Genomic DNA, 7,626 nt, shown 5'->3' on the forward strand with positions numbered 1-7,626 from the left:
TGCTAGCTTTGAGCTGAAGAGCTGAGGGACAGTGCCAGGCCAGATTTCAAGCCTCTTGACAAAAAAGAAAGAAAAGAAACAGAAGAAAAAGAGACGTACTCACTACCTTACTTATGTAACGGTGACCCCTACGTACATCACCTTGACAATCAAATTAAAATTAAAAAAAGAACACTCAGGCAGCATTCAGAGGAATAGTAATAATAATAAACCCCAAAAAGGAGGAGGGGTATATCTTAAGTGGTGGAGTATCTACCTAGCAAATGAAAGGTACTGAATTTAAATTTAAACCCTAGCATAACTAAATAATAAGTAAATAATAAATGAGAATAAACAGATATATGGAGCTTTATCTGGTTGGTCCCATCCTACAACGCCCTCCTACAACGCATGTGGGAAGCTTGGTCTCTACCCAGGTGCTAAGTCCACATTCATTTTTTTTCTTCTCCTCCCTGTAGTCCCTGCTTTTTACAGGTAAGGGCCAGTAAGCAAACATCTAATCAACTGACCTCAATATATTGGAGATTTTCACTGAAGCAAAAAGATGCATCTTCCACAGTGACCAGAGACCAAACATTGCAGTCCAAAATCCAGAAGAGTTTGAGATGTTCCAGCAGAGTTGGTTAGGACAAGGTTACACCAGGATGTACAGTGAGCAGATTGGGCACCTGAAGTTCAGAGGAAATCAGCAAGTCCTGGGTGCTTCTGCTCACAGATCTCTGGACTGGGAATGATAGAGCATCACAGAAGAAGGATATAGGTCCTCTGTAGTGACGGCTAGGGGACAGGACTCAAACCCAGTGGCTGAATTTCCTCTGCCTAGGGGAGTGGGAAAAACAGAAAATAGCTATTGTGGCTATTGGCCTGTCTGTCCTGGATATTGTCATCAAATTCTAGAAAGATATCACTTGGGAAATGACAACCTGTTTAGGAGGAATCACATGTATAAAGTATCTTTTGCTAAAGAATCAATGAGAAAAACGAGAAATGAAGCAGTGGAATTCACGTTAATTACCTGTAGTTATTGAATGGAAGTGACCATACAAGAAACTTCATTCTGTTATACATTTTAAAGCATCCTAGACTGTGTAGAATAGACTGTTCCAGGAGACCTTTATTTCATTTACTTCTTAGAAAACGACTAGACTAGTAGGGTGCTGGTAACTCACGCCTATAATCCTAGCTACTGAGGAGACTGAGATCTCAAATCATGGTTCAAAACCAGCCCAAGTGGGAAAGTCCTTGAGATTGTGATCTCCAAAAGCCAGAAGTGGAGCTGTTGCTCAAGTAAGTGGTAGAGCCTTTGGCACCAGGCTGCGAGTTCAAGCCCATCTCTGCCCCTCCCACTGCTGGGACGGGCCCATGGCCTCATTAAGAGGGGCGCAGGTGGTCTGGCAGCCTCTGTGTCCCCACCAGCACCCTGGATGCAGCACAAGCCGCCGCCAGCCTACAGATGTCCAGAGCTCCTTGGCCCTAATCCAGAACTGCCAAAAAAGAGAGTCACTCTTTCCCCCCTCAAGATAGTTAATTAATATCTAGTTTCATCTGATAGTATATAGGACCTGAGTTAGAGTTCTTTTTAGAAGCATTGCTGAGGATGACAGGGGAAGTTTACTTTGTAATTGCTTCCTTAGGGGAGGCCTTGAAGCTGCTTCTCCAGTCTCTGGTGGTCCTACCACAAGTGGGCAATCTTGTTCCACAAAGGACAGGCAAGAAAAAGTAGCAGTTAAGAGGAGCGGAAATGAAGGACACTGGGCTTTGTCGAGGCACAGAAGCCAAGATAAGGTTTCTGATCATACACCTCTTTTCCATGTAGAATGCAGTATTTAGATGTTAGGTGATCTACCATATTCCTAGTGGGCAATAGCTTTTACTTTTTTTTGTTTCAGTACTAGCATTTGAACTCAGGGCCTTGTGATTGCTAGGCAGGTACTCTACCACTTGAGTCATATCCCCCAGGCCCCAGTTGTCAATGTCTTTTCTGTTGTTGTTGTTGGTTGTGGGGCTTGAACTCTGGGCTTGGGTGCTGTCTTTGTGCTCTTCAGCTCAAGGCGAGCACTCTACTGCTTGAGCCACAGCACCACTTCTGCTTTTCTAGAGGTTTATTGGAGATAAGAGTCTCACGGACTTTCCTGCCCAGGCTGGCATTGAACCTCGATCCTCAGATCTCAGCCTCTTGAATAGCTAGGATTATAGGCATGAGCCACTGGCGCCCAGCTCCAGTTGTCAATTTCTGAACAAGTTTTTGTGGTTGTCGAATTTGCAACTAGAGTTTTATAGGAGACATAATTTGCACAGACAAAGGGTAAAGATCCTTAATGCTTACTAGTAAGGGTCATGAGCTGGTATTTCATATGCTTTCCTAATTAATATGTATCATTTCACAATCATTCGCTTTTTTTTTTTGGTCAGTTTTGGGGCTTAAACTCTGGCCCTGGGCACTGTCCCTCATCTCTTCAGCTCAAGGCTAGCTTTCTACCCCTTGAGCCACAGCACCACTTCCAGTTTTCTGGTGGTTTATTGAAAATAAAAGGATTTTCCTGCTCACCCTAGCTTTGAACCGCAGTCTTCAGATTGCAGCCTCCTGAATAGCTAGGATTACAGGCCTGAGCAACGGGCGCCCGGTTCATTTGCTTTTATCAAGTGGATATTCAGGGATGGGGAGGTAGCTCACAGGTAGAGTACTTGCCTAGCCAGTGTGAGGTCCTGGGTTCAATCATCAGCACGAAGTCTGGGTGCAGGAATGCAAACCTATCACTGCACTGACAAAAAAGGATCAAACAATCTGGGTTGGCCCAAGCATAATGTAAGATCCTGTCTCAAAAATGAACAAAACCACCAGGTGCCAGTGGTTTGTATCTGTAATCCTGGCTGTTCAGGAGGTGCTGAGATGTGAGGATTGCAGTTCAAAGCCAACCCTGAAAGAAAAATCTGTGAGACTCTTATCTCCAATCAACTACAAAAAGCTGAAAGTAGAGCTGTGGCTCAAGTGGAAGAGCACTAGCCTTGAGCAAAAAAGCTCAGGGACAGTGCTTTGGCCCTGAGTTTAAGCCCCAGGACCCACATCAAAACCAATCATCAACAACAACAACAACAAAAACCAACAGGTAAGAGGTGTGACTCAAGTGGTAGAATGTCATCAAGCATGAGGTACCGAGCTGAAAACCCAGGAATAAATTAACACAATCATTTTGCTTCTAAAACTGGGGCTTGAATGCAGGACCTCTACAAGCTCTCCTCCAAGGTTTCACACAGCTAGTGCTCTACCACTTGAGCCACCCCTCCAGATCTAACAAAATAATTTTGCAGAATACTCACAAATTAATGTCTGAACCAAGAGACTGATCATCTATTGTTTGCATTGGATAGTTACAAATGCATGCAGCTCCTCACAGAGACTGAGTGTGATGCTAAGTCAGGGCTGTCTGGGGGCACTGTAGGTGATGCACACTGATAGATGGTCCCCTGCAATTGTAGGTCCTGTCACACCTTCCTAACCTTTGTCCATTCAGGAACCATCAAATGTAAGAACCATCAAATATAAGAACCATCAAACATAGGAACCATCTGAAAACGCTCATTTCACGTTTTCAGAGCAACGTGAAATTCCCATCTTTCTTCTCCCTGAAATGCCTTCCACAGTCACATATTTTTCAAACTGGGACTTTAATTTAACAAGTATACAGTCAGATTTCCTTATGTGCTGTCCCACATGTGTGGTTTTAGATAACTAAAATTTTGAAAAATATTTGGAAAAAAATCACGTTATATGGAACATGCACATACTTAAAAAATATCTTTCTTTTTTTGTGTGTGCTGGGCCTAGTGCTTGAACTCAGGGCCTGGGTGCTTAAAGATGGAGCTCAGCCACTTGAGACCTAGCACCACTTTTGATTACAGGCATGAGCCACTGCTATAGAGCTCTAAAAAGTATCTTTAAATAGCTGTACAAACGGCCATCAGCTCAACATGCCAGCCTCTGAGTACAAGGCATTTTGATCAATGTCATCCCTTCCTTTGTTCCAACCCCACACATACCCCATATTCTCAACTTATTTGGCTCATTTTCACATTGTACATTCTTTCTTTCCTTTGTGTCAGTCTGGGCTTGAACTCAGGGCTTGGGTGCTATCCTTAAGCCGCTTTTGCTCAGGGCTTGTGATCTACCACTTGAGCCACAGTACCACTACTGGCACTTTCTCAGTAGTTTATTGAGATAAGAGTCTCACAGACTTTTCTGTCTGTGCTAGCTTTGAACCACAATCTTCAGATTGCAGCTTCTCAAGTATCTAGAATCACAGGCATGAGCCAGTGGCGCTGGGCTGTGCATTCTTTCTTTACACTGTTCCCTGAACAATACAATATAAGGACAATATCATAGCATTTGCTTTCAGGATTTACATTTAGCCAGGTGTTGAAAGCAGCCTAAAATGGTTTCCTGTGGGTCCTATATGGGGAGATGTGTATGGGTTATGGCAAATACTGTCCCATTTTATTTAAGTGACTTGGATGCCATGTACTTTGGTATCTGAGGGTGTCCTGGACTATATGTTAGTTAAGTGAAAGGTTTGTCAAAGTTGTACTAACTGAATACTTCTTGCATTTATTTTAAATGCTTTATAAGTTATTGCATACCAGACTTATTTAAAATAACAATACTAACTTCTGCTATAAAATTCCTTCTAAGACATAAAATTGCTTTTTTGTTTATGCCAATACTGGGGCTTGAACTCAGGTCCTGAGTGCAGTCCCTTGGCTCAAGGCTAGTGCTCTACTACTTGAGCCACAGCTCTTTTTCCAGGTTTTTGGTGGGTAGTTGGAGGTAAAAAGCCTTGAAAACATCCCTGCCCAGGCTGTGTTTGAACTAGAATCCTCAGGTCTGAGTTTTTTGAGTAGCTAGGATTACAGTATGATGAGCCAGTCGTGCCTGGTCATAAAATTGCTTTTATAGCCCCTTATATTTGTCACCACCCTTTTGAACAGAAGAGCTCCATGCTATGAAGAGAAAATAGGAGTTCCAGAACTTGGCATTAGCGATAGAACTAGATTCCAGTCCAATTTTCCACTAAAACCATCCTTTTGCAGAATAAACCCATGTTTGATCAAAATAAACAAGAAATAAGAACCAACTAAATTGTTTAAAGAACAAAAAATAAAAGAATGCTCACAGAAACCAGAGGCGTGTATACCATTTTAACTATCTCATTCTAATCAGAAGCAGATTGCTCAAAGTAGTTCAGCCAGATAACTCAAAGGCAAGCAGCAGGATGGCCAACAAGCTGTTTGTCCTGAGATGAAGCATCACACTGACTCAGGATCCACTCATGTAGGGAAGTAGCAGTATTCTAGCTATTGGGAAGTATTTAATTGGAGTCTTAAGACTAGGTGTGTAAATATTAATGGATATGAATAGGCCAGATAAAGTATCCCATAAGCACTTTCTATTTGATGTTATTTCCAGGATATTATGACATTTCGGTCCCGGCTTGTGAAAGGAGAAAGAATCAACCTTTGAAAACAGCCCTAACATGTCACTTTGTCAGAGGAAATCAAAGCAAGCCAAGGAATCCAAGGGAAATGCTTTCTCATTGGAGTGATGTCATCTTGTCTCTCACTTGGTAATCAGTTATGTGCGGGGGAAGGAATTGTATGGAGTAAGAGTTGCATTGCATCACTGTGTAATGGTATGGCTAAATATTACTAACTGGGGCTACAACTAATAAAAGTGATGGGTGTAAAATTCCAATGTCATAGTTTTTTTCTTTCTTTTTTTTTTCTTTTGGTCCAGTCGTGGGGCTCTGTCCCTTAACTCTTCAGCTCAAGGCTAGCACTCTACCACTTGAGCCACAGAGCCAGTTCTGGCTTTTTTCTTTTTGCTTATGTGGTGCTGGGGAATCGAACCCAGGGCCTCATACATGCAAGGCAAGCGCTCTACTACTGGGCCACCTTCCCAGCCCGTCTCAGTTTTTTCTATTCAATTAGCCCTCCAGCCAAGCAGGAGTGAAATTCTGGAAACTCAGAATGCATTGAGTTGTACATTCTCCTCTGATAAACCCACCATTACCAATGTCACATGACATTTAATTTCAAACCAGAAAAATGCCTAGTACACTCCTGAAACCCCTAAGAAGGTGTGATGTGCCCACAGGAGGGAGTACAGAGCGTTTTTCTTGTTTCTTTCTCTCTCTCTCTCTCTCTCTCTCTCTTCCTCTCTCTGTCCATCATGGGGCTTGAACTCTGGGCCTAGGCACTGTCCCTCATCTCTTCCGCTCAAGGCTTGAGCCCTACCACTTGAGCCACAGAGCCACTTCCGGCTTTTTTCTGCTTATGTGGTGCTGAGGAATCAAACTCAGGGCCTCATGCATGCAAGGTAAGCCCTCTACCACTGAGCTACCTTCCCACCCTCTCTCTCTCTTTTTTAATAAGATCTTGCTGTAGCCAAGTCTGGCCTTGAAGTCAGGATTATCCTTCCTCAGTCTTCCAAGTACTAGGATTCCAGGCTAGGATTCTACAGCCCACATGTGATAGTGTCTTCATGCTTAGGCTTGGGGCAAGAGTATCTAGGAGGGAACCTTATGGTGACTTACTGCTCATGGTTTTGACCCTGACTATGACTTGGGCTGCCCAAATCCTCCACTGCCCAATTCCCTCCACACTGCATGCTTTGGAGGGAATTCTCACCAATGGATATTTCTTTTCTTTTCTTTTCTTTCTTTTCTTTTTTGGGCCCGGTCATGGGGCCTGAACTCTGGGCCTGGATGCTGTCCCTCAGGTCTTCAGCTCAAGGCTAGCACTCTACCACTTGAGCCACAGCACCACTTCCGGCTTTTTTCTTTTTGCTTATGTGGTGCTGGGGAATCTAACCCAGGGCCTCATGCATGCAAGGCAAGCACTCTACCACGGAGCCACCTTCCCAGCCCACAGATGAGGATTTCTATTCCTGCCTCCTTCCAGGGAGGCTATCTGCATGCAATTTCTCCACTTCTTGGGCAACGATTTGCTCCATTTTATTCATTCATTTAATTTCCCATTGAGATTTTGAGGGAGAGCCAGGCGCCTGTGGTATTAGCGTGACTGGGAGCCACCAGTGCTCAGGAGGCTGCGATCAGAGGATTGCTGTGCAAAGGAAAGTTTGTTTTTTTTTTAAATTTTTATTTTTTGTGAACATACAGTACAGAGGGGTTACAATTATATGGGCAGGATAATGCGTACATTTCTTACCAAGCATTGCAGCCTCCTCCTTTGTTTACCCTTCACATCCCTTCCCTGCCTTCACCCCACCCACCCAATCAACCCCCTCCCCCGCACCAAAGTTGTAAAGTTCGTTTTGGACATGACAACTTGTACTTCTCATAGTTGCAAGGAGTCCACTTGTATGCTTAAACGACTTGTTTTTCCCCATCTCCTCCACCAATTATACTGACATTAAATATAGTGAAAGCAGGGGTTATACTGTGGGGGAGGGACATACAAAGCAACAAAGAAATAATCTTATAAATGCGTTAGAAACAAATGCATGAAAGAAAAACATTTAAATACATATCTAAGGGTTCATTTTCCTAACATCACATTATCTGACCTTTTCTGCTTGACTCATACATATACTAGATATTGCTTCACTAGCCA

The sequence above is a fragment of the Dipodomys ordii genome, unplaced genomic scaffold (assembly GCF_000151885.1).
Source record: "Dipodomys ordii isolate 6190 unplaced genomic scaffold, Dord_2.0 Scaffold24, whole genome shotgun sequence".
Classification (NCBI taxonomy): domain Eukaryota; kingdom Metazoa; phylum Chordata; class Mammalia; order Rodentia; family Heteromyidae; genus Dipodomys; species Dipodomys ordii.